The 24,822-nt window shown below is 53.9% G+C and overlaps 1 long non-coding RNA gene, 1 other non-coding gene and 1 pseudogene across 2 annotated transcripts; 2 read left to right on the top strand and 1 right to left on the bottom strand.

The window, feature by feature from the left end:
- Window positions 1-24,822, bottom strand: part of LOC141996210 (butyrophilin subfamily 1 member A1-like) — a 660,168-nt pseudogene that overhangs the window by 196,513 nt on the left and 438,833 nt on the right.
- On the top strand, window positions 1,089-4,576 carry LOC141996229 (uncharacterized). Its single transcript, XR_012641502.1, has 3 exons — window positions 1,089-1,208; window positions 4,051-4,081; window positions 4,469-4,576. It is a non-coding gene; the product is annotated as an uncharacterized LOC141996229 (long non-coding RNA).
- TRNAS-CGA (transfer RNA serine (anticodon CGA)) lies at window positions 13,238-13,319 on the top strand. The gene has a single exon. It is a non-coding gene; the product is annotated as a tRNA-Ser (tRNA).

Raw genomic sequence — 24,822 nt, 5'->3', positions numbered from 1 at the left:
ACACTTTTTCCAGTGAGGAAAGTCACCTGGCTTCACCGCCTCCTGACTCTGAATCCCAGAGCCTTCAGCACCCCTGCTTCACGTCAGCAAGTCCACCTGAGTGGGACACCCAAGGGAGACTTGTAGGCCCCCAGGGAGCCATGTACCCCCACTTCCTTCCCCTGGAGTGACTCTCAACCAGCATTGTGAGAGCAGGGGGGGTTATTACACGGGCAGTCAACGGGCAGACCGTGGGCCAAATCTGGGCCACCAGCTGCTTTCCAGCAGATCCTGAAATCTTTTTATTGTTTTATTCTGATCAAGATTGTTATTGGTGTTTATTGTTTTCTCTGAAGTCTGGACCTTGACGCTGCCCCGACCGAGAAATCGGGACCGGAATAAGAAGTAACCGGCTCCCCCGGTCCCGGCCTGTCCGGAGCAGGGCGCGGCCAGGGCCCAGTGACCACGGGGACGGGCAGGTCCGGCTGGGCCAGCCCCGGAGCCCGCTGTCCCCCGAGCCGGGCCGGCTCCCCGCCGCCAGCAGCCCGCCCCTCCGACCCACCCGGCTCTGCCCGCGGCTGGGCCCCGGCCGGCTCCCTGGGGCGGGCCGCCCTGCCCCGTCTCGGCGGGCGCCAGCGGCCCGGGCGGGGGCGCGGCATCGCCTCCCGGGCCGGCCCCGGCCCGGCCGCCTCAGGCCGCGCCGCGGGGTGCGCAGGGGACCCCGGCCGGGAGCCCGGGAGCCGGGGAGCCGCGGCCCCGCCCGGGACGGGCCCGGCCGGCGTCAGGGCGGCCCGACGCCCGAGGCTTTTCCCGGCCCAGCCCGGCGGAGCGGGAGACCCGCGGCCCCGACGGACGGGCCCGCCCGCCCCGGGAGACCTGCCGCGCCCCCCCGCCCGCGGGCGTCGCGAGGCCTCCGGCGGGCCCGGGCCGGGGGGTCCGGCGGGGTCCGGGCCCCGGTCCGCGCGTTCACAGACCCGGGGGCAGCGACCGGAAGTCCCCCCGGCACCCCAGGGCCTGCGGCCACCCAGGCGAGTCCGATGGGACATGGCGGGTCACCCGCAGGGCCCGGCTCCGCCCCCCCCCGCCGCGGGTCTGCTCGCGAGTCTGACGCCGGCGGGACTCGACCCCGCTGCGGCGGCCCGTGAGGCCGGATCCGGGGCGGTTCAGCCGGCGTGCGCGGGAGCCGGGGGAGGAGCCCGGCCGGGCCTCCAGCGCCGCCCTCCGCGCAGGTAGCCGCGAGCGGGGCCGGGCTCCGGGGCGCCCTGAGCTGGCGGGGGGGCCGGGGGGAGCCGGGGCCGGCGGGGGGGCCGCAGCATAAAACCAGCGGCTTTGAATTCCCGACCCCCCCCGCCCACACCCAGAGACCCACAGAGAGACCCCCCCACCCACAGAGACCCCCCCCCAGAGACCCCCCCCGCACACACCCACAGACACAGAGACCCTGAGACAGAGACCCCCCCACACACACGAGACAGAGAGACAGAGACCCCCCCCACAGAGACCCCCCCCACAGAGACCCTGAGACAGAGACACCCCCCCCCACACACACACGCGTCCTGTGAACCGGGAGTTCGCGGCTATTTCTTAAACCGCGGGCAATTAGCGCAAGATTTGAGGATTCCCTGAACTAGTTAATAGCCAAGAATAACAATTCCTGCAACCCAATCCAGTAAATTTCATAGTGTGTGCCCACACACACACACACACACACACACTGGGGCTGTCAAGCGATTAAAAAAAATCACCATTAAGCGCGCGGTTGTACAACTCTAGAATACCATTTACTTTAAATATGTGGCATGCTTACATCTTCCAGTATATTAATTTCAATCACAACACAATACAAAGTGTACAGTCCTCACTTTATATTTATTTTTGATTACAAATATTTGCGCTGTAAAAACAAAAACATTGTCTTTTTCAGCTCACCTCATACCCGTACTGTAGTGCAATCTCTTTCCCATAAAAGTTGAACTTACAAATGTAGAATTATGTAAAAAAACAGCAACCCTACATTCAAAAATAAAACAGTGTAAAATTTTAGAGCCCACAAGTCCCCTCAGTCCTACTTCTTGGTCAGCCAATCGCTCAGACAAGCAAGGGTAGTTACAATTTGCAGGAGATAATGCTGCCGCTTCTTGTTTACAGTGTCACCTGAAAGTGAGAGCAGGAGTTCGCATGGCACTGCTGTAGCTAGTGTTGCAAGTTATTTACATGCCAGGTGCGCTAAAGATTCATATGTCCCTTCATGCTTCAACCACCATTCCAGAGGATATGCCTCCGTGCTGATGACGGGTTCTGCTCGATAAAGATCCAAAGCAGTGCGGACCGATGACACGTGTTCATTTTCATCATCTGAGTCGGATGCCTCCAGCAGAAGGCTGATTTTCTCTTTTGGTGGTTTGGGTTCTGTAGTTTCCGCATCGGAGTGTTGCTCTTTTAAGACTTCTAAAAGCATGCTCCACACCTTGTCCCTCTCAGACTTTGGACGGCACTTCAGATTCTTAAACCTTGGGCCGAGCGCTGTCGCTGTTTTTAGAAATCTCACATTGGTACTTTCTTTGCGTTTTGTCAAATCTGCTGTGAAAGTGTTCTTAAAACGAATATGTGCTGGGTCATCATCCAAGACTGCAATAACATGAAACATATGCAGAATGCAGGTAAAATAGAGCAGGAGACCTACAATTCTCCCCCCAAGGAGTACAGTCACAAATTTAATTGATGTATTATTTTTTTAACGAGCATCATCAGCATGGAAGTATGTCCTCTGGAATGGTGGCCGAAGCATGAAGGGGCATACGAATGTTTAGCATATCTGGCATATCTTGCAACGCTGGGTACAAAAGTGCCATGCGAACGCCTGTTCTCACTTTCAGGTGACATTGTAAATAAGAAGCAGGCAACAGTATCTCCCGTCAGTTGTAAACAAACTTTTGTCTTAGCGATTGGCAGAATAAGAAGTAGGACTGAGTGGACTTGTAGGCTCTAAAGTTTTAAACTGTTTTGTTTTTGAGCGCAGTTATGCAACCAAAAAAAAAACCAACTGCATTTGTTACACTTTCACAATAAAGAGTTTGCACTTCAGTACTTGTATGAGGTGAATTGAAAAATACTATTTCTTGTGTTTTATCATTTTTACAGGGCATATATTTGTAATAAAAAATAATAATATAAAGTGAGCACTCTGCACTTTGTATTCTGTGTTGTAATTGAAATCAGTATTGAAAATGTATCAAAAAAATTTAATAAATTTCAATTGGTCTTCTATTGTTATAAGTGTGATTAATCGCGATTGATTTTTTTGAGTTAATCGTGTGAGATAACTGTGATTGACAGCCTTAACGTACATATATAAAATAATACCAGATCCTCAGAACACCAATGTAATGGGGAAACTAATTCTTACCTTAAAATGACAAGTGATTTTATGTACTCATGTGGCACTTGTTGGCATTGCCCTAGCAACAAAGCTATTGAAACAGAAAAGCAAGCAGGGTGCGGCAGTGAGGCTGATGCCTAGCAGGGCTACCAGGGAAAAAAAAATTCTTTTCATTTTGCCTGTGCTCCTAAGAGGTTGAAAGTTACCTAAACCCCAAAGCATAAAAGTGGGAGTGGGGGCAGGTGCTTTGAAACTTCCATTCCCAGGATGGCCATGGCAAATGGGTCATGAGAGACAGAATCTACAGGGGCCAGGGCAGGGCTTGCAACTAAACTCCCATGTTTCCCTCAGGATTTTCAAACTACACCGGACCCTCACGAGAATGTGGGATTTGGGATCCATGCCAAATCCCGCATTTTAGCGGGTACTGCGTTACAGCGGGGACCGCGTTACAATGAAAGTTAATGACCGTTACTAAATTTGGGATCCGCAACCACGTTCTATCAGAATTTGTGTTATCTAGACGTGTGTTCTAGCGAGGGTCCGGTGTATAACTTTCAGGTTCTCATCTCTGTCAGTTAAGGCTATGTCTACCCTATAGCATTTACAGCGGCACAGCTGCAGTGGGCTAGCCCCTTGTTCTGTGTTTGGGAGTGGCAGGGGATTCATTCATGGTCTTTTTCCTCTTTCAGGTGCTTTCAAGGGTCATCATGGTGCACCTTGGTAAGTGCAGACAGGGCTTGTTAGGGGTTGCGTGCACACCATGTTGTACTGGCAGACCCCAGGTTCTGCATCCCTCTAAATCAATCACAGTTAGTGGAGAATGTGCAGCCTTCACCGCTGAACTCTCTTAAGGGTTGGTAGAGCAAATCTGTCATCTTTATTGTAAATAAATTGCTTTAAGACCTCAGTCTCCTGGCAAGGTACAGACTTCGATTCCATCATGAAGAATAATCTACTGTTGCTGTGTAAGGGAAGGTTACAGCAGTTTTATTGATTTTTAAATGAAACCAAGCTTTTCTCTAAGGCCTTTGGAATTTTTTGGCTCGACGTCTATACACATCTGTTTATAATCAAATCTATTGTGACACCTGTTGATCTTCCCTTCAGCTCATCTCCTTATGAAAAATTATCATGGAGGACACGTAGCTATCCGATTGGCTCTTGGTGGTTGTGCCAACAGACCCTTCTTCCGTATAGTGGCCGCATATAACAAGCGAGCACGGGACAGCAAGTATTTGGAGCAAGTGGGCTGCTATGACCCACTCCCAAATAGCCACAATGAAAAGCTTGTTGGCTTGAACATCGAGAGAATCAAACACTGGATTGGTTGTGGAGCACATGTCACAAAACCGGTTGAAAAACTTCTAGGTAACTCAATGTGTTTTTCAATCTGAACTATTTGCTTATTTCTCTTAAAAGACAATAGGTTTTCCTTGGTGATCCTCCGCATACTTGGAGTACCAAAGACTCTTTCTTCATTTCTTTGCATGAATTCTTGAGACTGTGTATATATGCAATCACCCTTCTTTTGGCCACAGGAAATGGGATGTTTCAGAGTAGCAGCCTTGTTAGTCTGTCTCCGGAAAAAGAACGGGAGGACTTGTGGCACCTTAGAGACTAACAAATTCATTTGAGCATAAGCTTTCGTGGGCTACAGCTCACTTCATCAGATGAATAGAATGGAACATATAGTAAGAAGATCTATACACATACAGAGAATCATGAAAAGGTGGGAGTTGCCATACAAACTGTAAGAGGCTAATTAAGATGCGCTATCATTTGTTAGTCTCTAAGGTGTCACAAGTACTCCTGTTCTTTTTGAGGAAATGGGAACGGGTCTCATTTATGGAGACACTGAGCTGGCCGAGACAGCAGTAAAAGGCACTTCAAGCCACTAGAGGGTTGGTGAGAGAGACAATTACTCTCACTTCTTAAAAGTCTCATTAACTATTGGAACAGTTGACCCAGGGTTGTCGTGAATTCTCCATCACTGACAATTTAACTTGAGATTGGATGTTTTTCTGAAATATATACGCTAAGAATTATTTTGGGGAAGATCTATAGCATGTGTTATATAGGATGTCAGACGAGATAATCACAGCGCTCCCTTCTAGCCTTTGAATCTGTGAGTCTAGAACAGTCATATTGCAACTCCAGCTATAAACATAAATAGTCTTTCTTTCAGGTCTTTCTGGATTTTTCCCATTGCATCCTATGACAATCACAAATGCAGAAAGATTAAGGAAGAGAAGAGCCTTGAAAGCCATAACAGCTTCTGAGGAAGAAACTCCAGGTGACTGATAACATCTAACTGAACTGAATGACTCAAAAGATTACTGTACAGACAACGATCAGAACAGTGTGCCAACTAAAAAGGACAATATCTTTACTACAGGCAAAGAAATGATAGTGGATGTGAATTATTTCATAAGAACGTATTTTGAGGCTTTAGGAGTCCTCAGACAAGGATTCTGATTGTCCTCATTTGTTAATTACTTCTTATTTTGCACAAATTATTCATCTTTCATGTTTGTCAAACTGCAATTACTTAGGCCCCGATCCACAAAGGTAAAATTTAGGCTCCTAAATTCCACTGAAATCCAATGGAAGTCAAGAACCAAAATACCTTTGTGGATCTGGGCCTTCCAGATTACAGCATTCATACAAACTGAATACAAACTCCCGTTTTCTAAAGAGCTCTATTGTGGAGGTAGAGAGAGCGTTACTGACTGCCGTAAGAGTCTAATGTATAGGAAGTTGTGCTGGATCAACGAACAGGTGAGGATGCACCTGTAGGCTTCCTTCTAAACGTCACCTTACCATTACTTAAGACAAGCCACAGTTGTTTTTTAATTTTACAGTGAACTATTTCAAGATTTTTGTTAGAGGAGGGGCACTCAGACCTGGCCACTGTTGCTTCTTTATTTTCACCCAATGAAGCTGCAAATAGTGTAAGCAGCAGAAAATCCTTTTTTCGGTGCAGGGGTGCAGCACAGAATGTGACACGATTTACTTAACCACACTACTGTTCTTCCAGAAGGTATCCCACAGAACATGACCACTCTAAACATAGCAAATACTTGGATGTTTTTATACCTTTCTCCCTGAACAGTATTTGATCAAACATTATACATGCGTTCAGCTAAAACAATAATTTAAAAATCCAGGAATTACTACATGGTGTTCATAGATTATCAGCCACCCATAGCAGCCATTCATATTCCAGCATGATAAGCACAATAAACATTGAGCTATGTTCAGAGGCAGACGGCTATCCCTGTTACTTGGAGGAACTCGCACATCATTCATTCTATCGTCTTCCTTCCACATTCTGACTCGCTTAAATGTCTTAGGTAAGGCTTGTACCATCCCCGAAGATCACCAACCTCAGACTCTGGTAGACCAAACAAAGCCACTGAGTTTGAGTCATAGAACCATCACCCCAAAAGTCTTAATGCCAATCAGTGCAAATCTCAGAATTGATGATGGGGAGCCCATGAGATCTTTCTCAGCCCCTACAGTGCAGCACATCACCCCTTTTAAAGCACTTGACGTAACAAAGCTGAGACACGCTCACTGGACGATCACAGTATCCTGCTTATTTAAGAAGAGCACAATACAATAGACCACTCTAGTGCTGACAGAAAAGTCGCCTTCCTCAGCTGTTGCTCCAAGATGGCAATCTGCTGCTGTTCCTGCATGTGAGGAAGTTGGTGGGGCTCAAAAGGAGGGCAGCTCACAGCAAGAGAAATGGCTGAGAAGAGCTAGACAAGTTAGAGGCACTTGAGATTCACTGCAGGCCTATGTGGTGCTCCCTTGGCACCAGACCCATAAGGGTGCAGGGAGAACCATGGAATCTCAGCCGGCTCTCACTTGACAGGCAGCTGGGAATTGGTTCCATTTTTAATGGAGAAGTAAAATCTGAGCAAATGTATACATGGAACCAAAGAAAAATAAGATCTTTTGCGTGATACCTGAAGTCCTGCCTGAAAAGGTTCAGGCAGACATGGCTGGTTTGGATTTTGCCTATTAGTACATTTAAACCAGGGGTTCTCAGAACACATTTTTTGGTGGCCTCGGACTGTGACCACCAATTCTTGCTGGTGGCCGCACTGACACTTTTCCCTAAAATACTTAACTGTAGGAAAAACAAATAAATATGCACATACACGTGTCCAAATCATTGTAATTTATTTATGTAGGGTTTTTTCAGACTCAAAAATAATATGAAAAATTATATTTGTATGTTGAATATTGCTTTTCGCAGCACCCTTAGTAGCTAGCTGGGAGTTTGTGAAAAGTGATATTAACAAACATACAAGTATCACTTTTCACAGCCTCCCAGGCAGCTAGTAAGCGTGCTGTGAAAAGTGATACTTGCATGTTTCTTTGTTTCGCTTTTCTCAGCAAGCCCCGGGTTTGGAGAGGGAGGCAGCAGGGGTCTGGGGCAATGGGGGGGATAGAGGTGGAACCAGGGAAGGCAGTGGGGGCTGGGGGCGATAAATGGGGGTTAGGGGAGGCGTCGGGGAGAATGGTGAGCCCTGCTGCCATATGGCTGGAGCTGGGAGGCAGCACCCCCAGGGTCCAGAGTGAGCGGCTGGAGCCCAGGGTTGGTGGCTGCTGCTGCGCAGCTGGAGTTGTGGATCAACACCCACCACCCTGGGGCTGGGGCTGGGGCTCGGGTTAGGGAGCGGGGTTAGGGCTGGGGGTCGGTGCCAGAGCCCGGAGCCAGCACTTGTTGCTGCACAGCCAGGGGTTAGCACCCAGGGCCAAGGACACGTGGCCGGAGCCTGGGTCAGAGCCCGGGGCTCGAGCCGTGCAGCTGAAGCCCTGCGGCCAGGTTCTCACCCAGGGCTGAAGCCCAAGCCCCAAGGTGCCCTGCCCACCCCACAGGTGAGTCAAGAACTCACCTGGCTCCTGCAGCATTGTGCCCCACCTGTCTCCAGAGGCGGGGCATGGTGGCTCATGCAGGAGCAACAGGGAGGGAAGGGGAGAGGCTGATGCTTTGGCCTCTCCACCGCTGCCCAGGAGGCTGTTAAGCCTGCACAAAAAGCCCCTGGTAGCCGCATGCGAGAAATGCTGATTTAAACTCACTTCCATGCTGTCAAAACCTTTGCCATTGTACCTCCTAACTGCTGGTTTCTCAGGTCAGAGTGCACTTAAGGGTTAAGTGAAGTGCTGCTGTAAGAATCAGCCTCGTGTCCTTTAAAGGAAACCAAGACAGAAGAAAATACTGATGATTTTTAATATTTTTTCTTTATCTAAAAAAATTAATGAAACGATATAGAAAATTCTATTAAACACACCTTTGCATTTTACAGATTTGTAGTATGCAAAATTTGATTTTATGTAGTGCCCATCCCCATATATATTCCAGATTAGTATAAACAAGACATGATTTCCCTGGTAACTGGGACCAGTTTTTATTCTGTCTCCTCAAATTTAAAAGTTCATTTGTATGTAGGCTTCGGGAAGAGTTCCTTTCTCATTTCTAAACACACAACACGGTTTTCTTTTCTGGATTTCTCGGCCTCAAATACAAGGAGGTGGGTCTGCAGGGTTGCTTCAGGACCAGTTTGAATGAGGGATGGTTTATTCTCCTGTTTAAAAAACAAAATTACTTCTAGTGTTACAGGAATAAAAGACAGAGAAGTCTGGTTTATAAAGCTGGATCTCTGCATCCCTCTCCCAAAAGGACTGCATGATCAGGCTCAAGGGAGTATTCAGAAATAAATTGTTGATCATCCCTTTAATCGAGTTATACCAAAGCAAGAGTTAGACAGTGGTTGGGCAATCACCATACAGTTAAATGGAGTAAATATTAATTAGAATGTTACTGCCAATAAAGACAGGTGACTCAGTAGTAAAGCTTTGATAATTAGGGGAGGCAACATTGTCTAGTAATAACTGGCTGAACGAAGAGAGGTCCTACACTCAACAGTCACTCCCATGTTGGAGGAATCTCAACTACAAAGATGAACAATCATCTTCCCAAAATAATTTTAAAATGGTGACACCCCCAATGACTTATCTCTCAGACAGAAAGAAAAGAAATAATGGTGGGGAGAAAAGGGGACCCTGGCCTGGGGAGAGGAGGCATACAGAAGTTCTGTGTGGTAGGGGAAGGTCGGAGGGCACACAGAGCCCCAGCCTAGGGGAGATGAAGAAACATGGGACAGAGCCTGTGACATGAAAGAGGGGTGAGCAGATGCAGGGAATCTGTGAAATAGAGAGGATGGGAGGGTGGCACATGGGGGGGAGGGGAATGGAGGGCAGCCAGGAGCCCTCAGTGTGTGCAATGAGTACAGCCTACAGAAGCATCTAAGTGTGAGAATGCCAAGTTCATAATACTTTGCATGTCTAAAATGACTTTTATCACTGTCCCAAAAAACTTTAAAAATGCAATTATTTCTTCCCATTTACAAATAAACTCTCTTGCCATGGTTTTCTGGAGAGAGCTGCACAGAGTCAGAGTATTAGCTATGTTTCTGGCTCCTGACCAAAACAGATAATCTGTCAACATTTGCTTTACGTGCATGTAGCATTCAGGGGTGGGGTTCTGGGAAGGGATCAGGAGTGATGCTTATATGCCTAGATCGTCCAGTAGAAGATTTTGGAAGTAAAAGATGTCTGACAGAGGCAGGTTTCAGTATGAACCTAGCTCTCAGGTAAAGCCTGGCCCCTTCTTGGTGGCTGTGGAGCATTCTTTCTTAAAAGACCTAGTCTTGGACTGCAAAGGCGTGGGGTAGCATTTAAGGAGCACTGACAGGGGATGCATACTTCCTACTGCCAAGGAGCTCAGTTGCACAGGGGCTCACTGCACACCACTATACAGCTGAGATCTGGAACTTGATCAGTGGATCCTTTGTATTCTCTTATCCTTGTCCTTCTCTCTTATCCTTTGAATTCTCCGGGAATTACTGGGTAAAATCATATTGTTGGTGTACTGCCGGAGGTCAGATCAAAAAACCCACATTAGTCCTTTCCATGGAATCACAGAACCGGAAGGACCGTCCTAGTCCCGTCCCCTGCACTCAAGGCAGGACTAAGTACAGTAGAACCTCAAAAATACGAATACCAGATTTACAGACGGACCCGTCAACCAGACACCACGTGGACCCAGAAGTACGCAGTCAGGCAGCAGCGGAGACGAAAAACAAAAAAACCCAACAAATACCGTGCTGTGCCGGCACTGCATCGTCAAGTTAGGCACATCGGGGCTGCCTGTCCCCACCCCCACCCACCACTTGCCACGCGGAAGGCCAGCCACGTACAGGTGAAGACGCTGAGGTTCACAGGCACAGCTGTGAGCTCCCGAGAAGGAGTGCTGGGGTCTGCACTAGCCACAGGGGCCGTTTCCCGCCTCTGGCTGGGAGGGGGACAAGCCTGCAACCTTAGTCTCAGTCCAGGAAAGAAGCTCCCTGAGCTGCTGCTGGAACCTGGCCGAGAGCGTCAGCTGCTGGAGCCCGAACTCCTGCCCGCCTGCCGCGCTCTGGAGGAGCGGCTGCGTTTGAAAGGGCCCCAGCCTGCACTGCGCACCCACTGGTGCCAAAGCGCCCCCGGGTGCCTCACGCATCACCCTTGCAGTCAGGGGGCTAGAATCAGAAACTTGCCGGGCAGCCGCTGCAGAGTGTGAGCCCCCGTTCCGAGCACTCCGCCCTGAGGAGCAGCCCATAACGGCTTGGGCAAAGTTACGAACAACCTCCATTCCCGAGGTCTCCGTAATTCTCCTGTATTATCTAGACCAGGGGCTGTCAACAGGCGAACCACGGGACAAATCCGGATTGCCAGACGCTTTTGAACAGACCCCAGAAACTTTTTATTTACATATTATCGTTATTATTATTTTTGTAAATGATTTTCTCTGCAGTCTGGCCCCTGATTGTACATTGATGAAGAATTTGGACCTTGACAAAAAATAATTGACTACCCCTCATCTAGACCATCCCTGAGCGGTGACTGTCGATCCTGCTAAGAACCTACAATGACAGAGATTCCACAACCTCCCTAGGTAATTTGTTCCAGTGCTTAACTATGCTGGCAGGAAGTTTTTCCTAACGTCCAACCTAAACCTCCCTTGCTGCAATTTCAGCCCATTGCTTCTTGTCCTGTCCTCAGAGATTCACAAGAACAATTTTTCTCCCTCCTCCTTGTAACAACCTTTTATGTACTTGAAAACTGTTCTCATGTCCCCTCTCAGTCTTCTCTTCTCCAGACTAAACAAACCCAGTTCTTTCAACCTTTCCTCGTAGATCATGTTTTCTAGACCAGCGGTTCTCAACAGGGGGTTCGTGGCCCACTGGGGGTCCATGAACCCTTTCAGGGGGGCCGCAGGGCCCCGTGGCTAAAATCCAAAGCCCGAACCCCAGCACCTCCCGCAGGGCTGAAGCCGGGAGCAGCAGGGCTGAATTCTGGAGCCCCGAGCCCCAGTGCTCCCCAAGGGCCAGAAGCCCTGAGCCCATGGGCAGAGTTGGGGGAACACAGGGGTGTTACACCCCCCCCAAACTACAGTGCAAGAGCAGGGCAGTCCTGGGGTAGCTCCACACCCCCCCTCCACCACCTCCTCTCTCCACCCCCTTGCTAGGTCGGAGGTGGGAAGCCAGAGTCCTGCAGCGTGGGACAGCTGCTGCTCTGACTGGTGCCATGGAGCAGGCAGCCGCAGCGTTGCCTCGTCTCCTGCTGCTGCAGGGGGTTGAAGCTGCTCCCCTTTGCTCATGCAGCTGGTAAGAGCTGCCTGGGCGGGGGGACCCGGCTGCTTTGTAGCTGGCAGAGCCCTCAGGGTACAGGGACTGCAGGGGAGCCCTGAGAGCACACAGACCCTAGCTACCTCCTCCCTGTACCCTGAGCTACCCTCTGCCCAGACACAGCCCCTAGCAACCTCCTCACTGCACCCTGAGCTACCCTCTGCCCAGACACAGCCCCTAGCTACCCCCCTCCCTGCACCCTGAGCTACCCCCCTGCACACCCCTATGCACAGCCCCTAGGAGTCTCCCTGCACCCTGAGCTACCCTCTGCCCAGACACAGCCCCTAGCTACCCCTCTCCCTGCACCCTGAGCTACCCTCTGCCCAGACACAGCCCCTAGCTACCTCCTCCCTGCACCCTGAGCTACCCTCTGCCCAGACACAGCCCCTAGCTACCCCCCTCCCTGCACCCTGAGCTACCCCCCTGCACACCCCCATGCACAGCCCCTAGGAGTCTCCCTGCACCCTGAGCTACCCTCTGCCCACACACAGCCCCTAGCTGTCCCTCTCCCTGCACCTCAAACTTTTTGAGCTGAGCCCCCCCACCTTTGAGTTATAATTTTTGGTGGTAGGCCCCCCAAGTCCAGACAGGCGGGTGGCCTGCTGAGGTGAGTCAGGGGGTGGAAGTAGCATACCCTCCCCAGACCCCGACGTCGGAGCTGGCTTGAGCCTCACTGGCCCCTGCCCACCCAAAACAGAAACTCCCCAGTGCAGCCACAGCCTCAGGGCAGGGACGATGCCCCGGGACTCCGGGGACACAGTCCGGGCCTCTCACCTCCAGGGCACTGGGGTTCTCTTCTGCCCAGGGCAGGAGTGAGCAAACGTCTGTATGACGTGATGACCATTCAGAAACCGGTGAGGAATGAGCTGGTTTGAGGGGAGTTGATCTCGGTCCAGTTGCAGGTCAGTGAACCTCTCCCTGTCTCCATGTCCCTATCTTTAAACAATTACAGGCCCCACAGGAAGGGGTTGGTTTGATGTTTAACCACATGGCTAAGCAATGAGAACCCCAAATCCCCCTGCGCTTTGGGAGCCAGGTTTCCTGTTTGAATTCTGTCTTTCTGATGACTTCAGGCCTGGGCACTGTGATTATTTACCAGTTTCTCGGGCCTGAGGGGGTCACGTCACTCACGGCTGTGAGGGCCGAGCGGTGAAGGCGTTGGACTCGAAATCCAATCGGGTTTCCCTGCGCAGGTTCAAATCCTGCTCGCAGCGAGGCCTGTGTTTTAGCCACACTTGCTCACCAGGGCAATACATCTCCACCGACCCTGGGACGCTCTCCATACACTCCCCACCCCAAGTAAACCCTGTTCTGCTCCTTTCATGGGGATGCCTGGGATGGTGCCTCATGCTGTGTCCCTGCGGTCTCAGCTCCCGAGGCCTCTGCCCCTGACCCAGCGCCCCCCGGCTCAGCCCCACCCCTGGGTGCTGCTCCTCTCCAGCGCGTGGAAGGAGCTGAGCACGGGCAGCCCGTATCAGAGGCCAGGGGAGGCTGAGCCTCCCCCAAAAGGCTGTCCATGCGGGGGGGAAACTCTGGGGATGTGGGGCGGGTCTCCCCTCCGGAGGTCCGCGGGCTCGTGGTCATCTTTTGAGGGCCGGAAGCGAAGCTCCAGAGAAGTGGGGGCCCCGCCTGCACCCCACTCCCCTCTGCCTCTTAGCCCGATGCCCTGCTCTTGCTCTGCCTCTTCCCATCCCCCCTCCGCCTCTTCCCCCAAAACCTGCACCCCAGCCCCCCTCGGCCTTTTCCCCCGCGGCCCCGTCTTCTCATGCCTCTTCCTGTCCTGCTCCACCTCCTTCCCCAAGGACCCCACGGCCCCCCGCTCACCGAAGACAGAGAAAAGGGATGGGTGCCTGGCCCCATGGCCCCCCGGTAGCCCGCCTTAGGGGAAAGGGGCAGAGAGGAGCAAGCAGGGGGTGAGTGGAGTCTTGGGGGAAGAGGCGGAGAGGCGCGAGGGGCAGGTAGGGGGACCTCGGGGGCCAGAGGAGTGAATAGTGGGTGGGCGGGGCCTCGGGGGAAGAGGATGACCGGGGGTGGGGCCTCTGTGGCAGGGCCATGCTCTAGGCGCCGGTGGCCCCCCAACTTCTCGGGGTCATCGGAAACCCAGGATGAAGGTGACACAGGGCCTGGTTCCTGTTTGGGCTAAGATTCCATAACACCTCTCCCTTCCTGGCAGTGTGAAGGGGCTGGACAGGGCATAAAGCCCTCCAGACACGGCCGGAGACAGGGAAAGGGCCGTCAATGCGGAAGAGAATCGGGCCCAGAGTTAGACAAGGGGTGCAGAGAATATTCTGGATTCTGGTCATTGCACTTCGCCCTTGCTCGAAATGCTTCCTGTATTTTCTCCATTTCACTCCCTGACTCTCGATCTCTGCCCCTTTCCCCATTTCGTCCTCAGAATTAGCACGTTCAGCCAGTTAATCGCAGCAATCCCGCCATAACACGGCAGCCTGAAATCTCAGCTCTCCCCCGCCCCTCGCACGAGACCTGCTGCCAGCTGAACTGGAGAAAGAATGGGGAACGTCTCTGGCGAAGGGTGTGAAACAGACCCCCGGAAAAGGTGAGTTTTCACAGGGATTTCCTCAAATTAGGAGAAACTTGGGGTCCCAGTTAGTGCCCAGAAAACCCTTCAGGGATCAAACAAACCAGAGGCCCAGCCCTCCCCGATCTGGGCTCCACGTGGGAGTGAGCAGGGGGCTGCTGAGACACACACAGACTACTGGGCACGCACGGACTGTGGCTGGGGAGGGGGCTGCCAGACCTCCCTCGGGTGACCAGACAGCAAGTGTGAAAAATCGGGACAGGGGTGGGAGGTAATCGGAGCCTATATAAGAAAAAGACCCCAAAATCGGGACTGTCCCTCTAAAATCGGGACCTCTGGCCACCCTAGACCTCCCCCACAGACTGCCACTGAGGGAGGAGGGGGCAGATGCACAGACCTGCAGTGACCACGCGGATTGTGAGGTTTGCTCCCCTCCTGTCTCCAGTGGGGCTGAGGTTTCTCCCTGAGCCTGCTGAGCCCTGTGGCCCTTCCCAGCCACGCCCGTGGGAGCAGAAAACACCGAGAGACCAGGCCGGGGAGGTCATATGGTTTATTGGACCAGCTTCTGTTGGGGAAAGAGACCAGGGCCTGAGGACGAGCTCTGTGGAGCTCGAAGGCTGGTCTCTCCCCAGCAGAAGTTGGAGAATGAAAGAGATCCCTCCCCGCCTTGTCTCTCTAATCTCCTGGCACCGACCTTGCAAACAGAGAACTCTGAGGCAGTTCAGTGCTTCCGACCGAGCACCAGGAGCCCGTATGTGACACGGACGTTGCATTCATTCAAACAGTGCCTAGTGCAGCTGGGGGACGGGCTTCAAGCTGCTGCCAGCCACAGCCCCTTCTGTGCCCCAAACCGGGGGCGATTGCACCTCCAGGCCAGACCCTTCTCTTCCAGAAAGGAGGTGCCCTTTGGTCTCTCAGCCCGGCGCTCTCACACAACCACAGCAGCTCCAGTCACCAGGTCCCCTCTTGGCGCAGTGGGAGCGGGCAGCAGGACAGAGCAGGCAGGCCACCGAGGGGGAACTGTACTCCGGGAAGCCGTGACTCTGTCAAGGATTTAGGTGTCATACCGGGCGAGCCGCTCAACATCCGCTCCCGGTGCGATGCTGTGGGGAACAGGGCCAAAGCCATCGGTGATGACGGGGGGATTTTCTTGGTTTTTCAATGGTTTGCATGCCGCGTGTGGGACTCAGTTTCCCTGGGTGCTGTTTGTTTAACGAGGTGGCACTGGTGGGAGAGGTCGTTTGTTGTTACAGAGGACCAGCGGTGATCTCGCCTGACAGTTGGGCCCTCAGGCAAAGGCCTGGAGAATGGATACCCCAGCGACTGGTGAGCGGGAGGCCCAGCTTGGAAGTCACAGCCAGGTCGGGCCAGTAGTAGGACAATGGGCTGAGGAGAGAAGACCCGGTGACTGCTTCCAGCCAGGGGGAAAGAAAAGAGGGAGGAGAGGAGAGGCTGAGATAGAGGAGACCCAGGCAGCCTGTTCACCTGGGACAGAAGACAAAGGACACAGGCTTGTGGGAAGGTGATATCGGACGCTTAGCTGGAAGGAGGGGGCTTCTGGACTGGGGAGAGAAAACAGCCAGAGCCCACACGGGTGCAGGAGAGACCTAGATGGACTGTGCATAGGGAAGTTAGGCCTGAGGCCCTGAGAGTTTGCTGTGCTGTGTTCAGATTCTCAATAAACGCCTCTCTTTTACGCTGGCTGAGAGTCACGGCAGTCTCGGGATCGGGGTTGCGTTCTTCCCTCTGGGAGTAGAGGCCCCAGGGGTCCAGAGTGAGGGGACTCCCTGAGGGGGCCCACGGCAGACAGGCATGCTCAAGGCTCAGAGAAGAGGGGTTCCAGGAGGCGGAAGGGCCTACGGCTTAACCCTCGAGAGAGTGGATCTCCGAGAAGGGCTGTCACACTGAAGGAGGTTCCTCCCAAGGACTGTACGAGGCTGAGAGAGAGCACAAGTCCTGTGAGTCCGTGACGCCATCCATGGATAGATAAAGAGAGGATGGAAAGGGAGGTGATTCAGCAGTGGGGAGACTGACACTGGAATACTGCATCCCGTTCTGGTGTCCACATTTCAAAAATAACGTTAAAAAAAACTGGAGAGGGTGCAGAAAAGAGCCATATTTGAGGGATGGAGAAGACTTATAAGGAGGGATTGAAAAACTCAGTCTGTTTAGTTTTTAAAAAGATGGAGAGGTGAGCTGATGGCAGCCTGCAGTGCCTTCGCTGAGAGAAAACACCAAGTATTTAAAGGGCTCTTTAGTCTTGCAAAGAAAGGCAGAACAAGAACCAATGGCTGGAAGCAGAAATCAGAAAAATTCTCCTGAGAACAAGGCAGAGATTTGTAAGAGGGAGGGCGACTCATCACTGGAACAAACTGCCAAGAGAAGTGATGGATTCTCCATTTCTTGATGTCTTCCAGTGAAGACTAGATGCCTTTCGGGAAGGTGCTTTCATCAAAAAGCAGCTCTTGTGATACACGGGAGGGCTGGGAGATACTGGGCGTCATATTACATGCTCCAATGGTCCCTTCTGGCCTTAAGTCGACTAATTTATGAAAAACTGGTGTTTTATTGTATAGCCGGCTCCACCCCCGACTCACCAGTCATTGAGTGCGGAGATCCGGGGGCAACAACTCCAAGCTCCACAGAGGCTGGGCAGGGGCAGGACATCAGCTGGGAGGGGAGGGGAGGGGGGGCAGTGACATCACAAAGGCCTTTTGCAGGACCTCAGCCCATTGGGCAAAGGTGGTGGGGAGGGGGTGACCTCACAGACAGACCCCGACATCAGCGGGGCAGGGCCGAGGTGCAGGGCCAGGGCAGTCGCTGAGACCCCCCCGGCTTTGCAGCCGCACGTCTCCTTCGCCAGGTCTCCCCTCGAGGACGGGGAGAGAATTAGGATTCAAGTCGTGAGCATGAGGAGGAGCCTCTGTGGAGTTTCTCCTTTTCCACCACTGATTGTGCCAGAAAACGAACTTCCCTTGGACAAGGTCGGAGGCTGCGAGAGGTTTGGAACCTGTTGGGTCTGATGCACCTGCTGCAGGCAGAATTCTCGGCACAGAAAACACTGGCTTAAGGGGGCAGAATGTGATTTCCTACCGAGCACTTTGATGCTTGGAATCACTGGGGACCTTGGGGTTTATCCTTTTTGGTTTCCCTTTTCCTCTTTCCTCCCTCCTTTCTCCTCTTCTCTTGCTTCTTTTTTCCCTGTTTCCCTCTCTCTACCAAGGAGGGGTGAATGTGGAGGGTGGGCGGGGAGGGGGTTGCTCTCATCGCGGGAGGTCCTCACAAAGAGGTGGGTCTGGATCTGAGAGCGATCCGCTCTGATGGTGACCTGGGCCGTCCTGTGGGACCTCTGGTGAGACCTCTCAGCCGCCCGCCCCTCAGCGTCTCAGTGCTGGTTGGCCAAGCGGGGGGCTATCGACAGCGAGGAGACTCAGGTCCTTTTGGTCTCGTTTTAAATCAGGCAAATAAGTCACAATCAATGCAATGTATGGGATTAATCTTGCTGCTTCAGGGGTGGAAGGAGGCAGGGTCTTGGGGGAAGGGGTGGAGTGGGGCGGGGTCTGGGGCGGAGGGGGGGTTTGCCCCGGGCCCACACCTCCCTCGTGACGGCCTTGGCAGCAGTATTGGTCCCACCCCGCGGCAGGGCCGGGCTGGAGCCAGGTACGGCCGGGGCAGGGGAGGGCAGGGCAGGGGGTGGGGGAAAGCTGGGCGGGCGGGAGCCAGGGGATGTACCTCTCTCCAAGCCAGACCTCGTAACCTGAGATCCAGAGAGGGGTGGGGCTCAGGGCACACCCCTCCCATCGGCCTTTCCCGTTGGTTAGCGTTGGTGTGGAGATGCCTCGCACGCTAGGTTTTGTGGGTCCTACTTTCAGGCACCTCCTTCTTCCTGTAAGCGGGGGAATAGTCCCGCTCTTGTGGGGAACTTTCCGAGCTTCTGCACGACCCCGGTGAAGTGGGCTAGCGAAAGGATCTGAGTCCTCGCTCCCACTTCCTTTACCCAGTGGCCTCCCTGCCCTCGAGGACTCCCCTTCCGCTCTCCTGTCTGGCAGAGTCCTCGTAACCCCAACAAGGCTGGGCGCAGGAGTCCTGGGGGGCTCGACCCCCAACCCTGCGATAGTCACCTAGGACAGGAGCTAGGGTGTCCCCACTCCGGGGTACTCTCTGCACTGGGCACTTCTCTGACCCACTGACCACTACATACAATTTAAAGCAAATGCAAGTTATTTAATCAACAATTAATTTTAAAAAGAATAAGGGAAAATGGGAAAGGTGAAAGGAAACACATCACCCCGCTCTGTGGCAGGGAACATCACAAACAGCGTCTCTGGAACGTCAGGGCAGTTCACAGCCTGCTCCTTGTAGGTCCCAGGCCCCTTCTCTGGCCCTGGCCATGCTGCAGAGATGCTGTGGGTTGGACACTCGCTCTGGTGGTGGCCACACGCTCTCAGGCTCGAAGTGGCAGGACCCTTCTGCCCAGTGTCGCCCCCGCCCTGTCGGGGTTACGATCCAAGCCTGGCCTGCAGAGCCTCTGGGCTGAGACGTCTCCCTGTGCGGGGCCCGCTGCCCAGGGTCCCCCTCGCTCTCCCCAGCTGCTCACCGCACCCAGCTCCGGACGGCTCCCGCCCCAGCCCCACCACTCGGTCTCTGCCCGGCTGCTGCTCTGCCTCCCGCTCCCTGGGCTGCTTCTCTGGCCCCTCGGGCTCTGGTTGCTCCCAGGACAGGTCTGCTCTCTCTGGGCTGCTTTACTGGTCCCTCTGGATTGGCACAGCTCTTCCCCCCAGCTCAGCTCGGGCCCCTGCTTTCTCCTTAGCTCGGCCCCACTCTGTCTGACCCAGGCAAATCCAGCTCACATGGAGGACGGGACCCCCCTGGCCTCCTGACTCCCTCATTAGCCTGCCCGCCCTGTCATTCAGGCTGACCTGGAGCGTTGGCCTCTCCCCATTGTTCCTGGGGACTATCAGTCTCAGGGTCCTGGTTTCCCATCGACCCTTCCCCCTTTTAGGACTGGGAGCTAGCCAACCAAAACACCCCCACTGACTGTTAGTAAGGGGGCAACAGTCCCCTTACATTTAGGCCGTAGCTGTGGGGGTTGAGGATCGGCAGCATCTCAGTGTCAGATTTAGGTAGCTAAAGTGAAAGTAGCAGCCAAGCCCACCTCAATATTTTTGTGGAGCTAGCCCCTGGTGCCTAACCTGTTTTGAACAGCCCACTAGGCCCCCATCTGTGTTGTCAGGTGCCCGATCCCAGACCTACATTATTTTAAATAGATGCTTTTGAAAAACATACCAAAAGTCTAACGGGCTCTAACAATCAGCTGAATACATTCCGGGCCTACAAGCACTAAAATACCTTCCTCAAACCAGTGTATGGGGCTTTGAACGGTATCACGACATGGCAGGGGCTGACAGTCAGTGCTAACTGTGTGAAGGCCCATTTTTCATGATTCTTGCTAAAGCCAGTCAGCAAATGTCGTCTAGGAGTAAGTGCTGTAATTATGGGGAAGAAAAATCTGCATTTTTCACACGTAACAGAAGTAGAATAACTGCATTCAAAGATAAAACGATGAAAAACTTGAAAGGCCACAAGCCCACTCAGTCCTACTACTTGTTCAGCCAGTCGCTCAGACAAACAGGTTTGTTGACATTTGCAGGAGCTCATGTTGCCCACTTCTCGTTTACAGTGTCACCTAAAAGGGAGACCAGGCATTCACAGGGCACTGTTGTAGCTGGCATCGCAGGATATTGACAGCCCAGATGTGCTGAAGAATCATACGTCCCTTCGCGTTTCAACCACCATTCCAGAGGTCATGCGTCCGTGTTGATGACAGATTGAGATGTCACCAGCGGAAGGTTGATTTTCTTGTTCGGTGGTTTGGATCTTGTCGTTTCCACATTGGCGTGTTGCTCTTTTCAGACTTCTGAAAGCATGCGCCACACCTCATCCCGCTCAAATTTTAGAGTCCAATTTCAGACTCTTAATTCTTGGGTCAAGTCCTGTGGCTATCTTTAGAAATCTCACATTGGTCCTTCTTCGCCTTTTGTCAGATCTGCAGTGAAAGTGTTCTTAAAACGAACACCACGGGTTGGGTCATCATCCGAGATGGCTAGGATATGAAATCTGTGGCAGAGTGCAGGAAAAACAGAGCAGGAGACAGACAATTCTCCCCCAAGGAGCTGAGTCACCGATTTAATTAACACATTACTTTTTTTTAACGAGTGTCATCAGCATGGAAGCATGTCCTCTGGAATGGTGGCAAAGGCATGCAGGGGCATATGAATGTTTAGCATCCCTGGCACATAACTACCATGCAATGCTGGCTGCAAAAGTGCCATGCGAACGCCTCTTCTCAACGTCCGGTGGCCTTGTAGGCGCTAAACGTTTACACTGTTTTCCTTTTGAGTGCAGTTCTGGAACAAAACAAAAAATCTACATTTGTAAGTTGCCAGGAGCTCCTGCTCCCTCCATGGCCCCGCCCCTGCCCCCCGTCTTTCCCTCAAGGCCCTGCCCCCCAGTCAAGCTGGAAGCCGGAGCAGGGCTGGGGAGCCACAGACCCCCCGTGTGCCCAGGCTGGGCGGGCCTGAGAACAGCCCCCATCCCATATCCCCATCCTCCATCCCCCGGCCCAGGGCAGGTGGAGGGTCTGAAGCTCCCCACAGCTGTCTGCACGGCTCTTCCCCCGACCTGGTTCCAGACGGGGCTGGGGCCTCAGAGCCACAGCTGGGTTATGATAAGAGGCCCCCCCGGGCAGCTGGTGACTCAGGAGGGTGCTCAAACCATGGGGCTATGCTGATGTGAGGCGTTCTCTGTCTCTCCAGTTAAAGCTGCGCTGGAGACACAGGCCTGGACGCTGGTCAGTGCTGTAACCCCCCGGCAAGCGGGTCCTACTCATGTTTATGTTCCCTCTCTCAGGCTCTGGCCCAGATCACTCTTTGAAGGAGAGGGAGAGAGCACAAGAAAACACACGCATGAGACTGATGCTATCGGAGGGTGGTTAGCATACCCACCCACAAGGTGGGAGACCAGAGTCCAGTCCCCCTGCTCCAATTCAGCTTTAATTATTGATCCAGAGGGCAACAGCTTCACTAGGACAGACTGACGGGGCCTCACAGCACAGTATCCCATAGCTTAGTGCTCAGAGCACGCTCCTGAAAAGAGCGGATCCCTGTCCAAATCCCTTCTCACCCTCAGGCAGAGGGGGGCTGTCACCTGGGTCGCTCACATCCCAGGTGAGTGCTCTAACCAGGGGGCTACAAAGGTGGGAGGGACGTGTCGTTTCCCCTGGCTTCTTGCAAACCCAGCAGATGCGGGTATATCCAAAGAGGGTTCCTGGCTGTGGCTGGCACTTCCCATTGTCAGCGTAGGCAGGTCCATGCGTAGCGTGCTGGCTTTTGTGAGTCACATTCCAGGGTTGTGTTTACGCTTCACTTTTATCAGTACAACTTTTGTGTCGGTCAAGAGTTTGAAAAAAACACACCCTGGGCCAAAGAAAGTTTTACTGACGAAAAGCACCTAAATCTTTCTGAACCTAGCCCTAAGTCTAGGAGCAAAGAGGACCAGGGAATTGTAGACTCACGTTTTAGTGGGTTTCTCTCACCAACTGAACGTCAGATTGTGATGGGGGGGGCTGTTTGTCAAAGGGGGCCACGCTCATAGATCCAGTGTGGAGGTCGCACAATTCCTCACACAGAGGTAGTGGGTATCGAAGGCCGGGAAAGGCTGAGCCTCCCCAAACAGCCTTGCATGGCCCCACTGACGCTCCACCCCCAGGCCTCTTCCTGCTTCCTGGTGCTGTGCTGTGGGGGGCTCTTCCCCCCATGGCCAGGGCCCCAGGCTGGGGCTAGTGGGGGCCGGCCTGTGCTTGGTGCTGGTGCGGGGGCATCCTGCCTGCCCTCCCACCCGGCACTCCGGGGCTGAGGGGGTGCTCTGGGGCTAAGGGGAGGTGCCCACCTGGTGCTCCGGGGCTGGAGGAGGGGAATCATGTTGCCTGCCCAACTGCCCGTGCTCTGGGACTGGGGTAGGGGGGCCACGCCACCCACCCCACTGCCTGGTGCTCCGGGGCTGCGGGAGCAGGGCTGCGCCACCCGCCTGGCTCTCCGGGGCTGGGGGCACTCAGGCAGCCCGGGGGTGGGGGGAGATGTGGTGGCCGTGCAGGGTGGGGCTCTGGGCTCTGGTGGGAGGGGAAGAGCCTGAGGCAGAAGGGATGGGCCAGGCCAGGGGCTAGCGTCCCCAAGCCCAGGTACCACCCGCCCCCCATGCCGTCACACACGTGTCTGGACTCCCTGTGGGATCAAATAATTGCAACCGTGGGGTCTCAGGATCCCTGGCAGGGCTGAGCAAATATCAACCCGCAGGCAGGGTAGAACAAGCAGTCTGTAGCCTCCGAGCCTCCTGCCCATGGCCGACAGTAACAGTTCGGGTTCCTGACCTTCTGGGCTGGGCAGAACAAATAGTCAGTTCATCGCCCCCGCGGGGGCAAAACAAACAAACAAACAAACAGTCTGTGGCCCCTGAGCATCCTGGCTGGAGGAGGCAACCACCGTTGGGGTTCTGGCTCTCTGGGCCGGGCAGAACAAACAGTAGCCAAACCTAGCGGGAAGTGGGGGAGTGGCAGGGTCACCCGGGCCCATCCAGCTCCACCGGATGCCGACCCAGGGCCTGATGAAGCCGGGGAATTCCACGTTAAGGGATGAACCATCAGCTCCTACTACGTTCCCTGGGTCACTTCCTACCCCAGGGCGCTTCTCATACACCTCTCGGCTCGCCGCAGCTCAGCATCCCTGTCAACCTCTGCGCTTGCCTGGCCGCTCACAGTGCAGTCCGGGTCTCAGGTTCCCACTGCTTGGGGAGCCTCCGGCCTCTCTGCAGGAGCTTGCAACACACGTCCTTCCTCCTCCTCAGCCGGCCCAGGCTGGGCTGGGCCGCCTCCTTTTACCTGTCGCTTCCACTGGGAGCGGGTGCAGCAAGGCTGAGGGGACGTGGCCTTCTGAGGCCTGCAGCGACTGGTCTGTCCCTGGTGGCCTAACGAGGGGTCGTACACCCCTTCACACAGATCCTGAAAAGACCAGGAACTAAAATCGAAACTTCTCCTTATGGAGGAAGCCATCCAAGAGGCGGCTGACCTGGTCCCAAGTCTCCTTGGCCATGCGTGCCAGCGCCGCGGCCTTCTCCCTCCAGAGGGTGAACGTAGGAAAAAGACTCCAAAAAGAGACCCACGAGCCCTCCCGTGAGCCCCCAACCAGCCAGAGGTGATGCCCAGCGTATGCAGTCACTTGGGCACGCCTACGCCCGGTACCCGCAGATTGCAGACACACCTAGGAAGCCTAAGGACCCGACAGGCATAGGCACCGAAGCCGTGTTACCGGCTCTCAGAGACAGGAGCACAGACCAGACCGCCTCTGGGAATCTCACTTTAGAATTGTTTAAACGTTGCGGAGCTGAGGGGCCACAGAGATGTGGTGACCTTGATCCTAATTCAACCCTGACATTGCACCAGCACTGGAGATGTTGGGTGGGTCACTGACATGTAAAATCACTGGGGCCGGGGGCTGATTTGCTCTTTGGGAGATCCTCCGAGAGCCCTCACCTATGGGCAGCACGTGACCTGCCCGTTGCAGGACCCTAGCCCTGGGCCTCTCCCATTCTGCCCAAGTCCCCGCCCCCCTCCCTGCCGGTGCCCCCCCACCATAGCCACTGGCCCCCCAGTCCCAGGACACCCCAGCCACCCCCAGCCCCGGAGCACCACCCTGAGTCCTGGCCATAGGCCGGTGCTTGTACCGGCCCCAGCTGCCCCCAGTCCCAGCCACATGCTGGCTGCCCCTGCCCAAGTCCCAGCGGAAAAGAGGGAACTGGAAGCAGGCAGGTGGGGGCTGGGGGCAGAGCATGGGCTGGGCTGGGCAGGCTGGGCTGTTTGGGGAGGCTGAGCCTCCCCTGGCCTGTGATACCTGCTGCCCATGCCCTCACCCAAGACAGGTGTGGCTGGGAGATGGCGCTGCTTTCTCCTACAGCAATAAGGGGCCATTCCTACCACGCTCAGAGGCATTGCGTGCACTCACTTGCTCTCCTTAATACCTCATTTCTTATTTATTTATTTATATTACAGTAACTCCTAAATGGCCCAACCAAGATGTGGGCCCCATTGTGCTGTGCCCTGGACACACCAATAGTGAGGAACCATCCTT

This window comes from Natator depressus, chromosome 11 (genome assembly GCF_965152275.1).
Source record: "Natator depressus isolate rNatDep1 chromosome 11, rNatDep2.hap1, whole genome shotgun sequence".
NCBI classification, from domain to species: Eukaryota; Metazoa; Chordata; order Testudines; family Cheloniidae; genus Natator; species Natator depressus.
The sequence above is the reverse complement of the archived record's forward strand: the minus strand, read 5'-3'. Positions and strand labels throughout refer to the sequence as shown.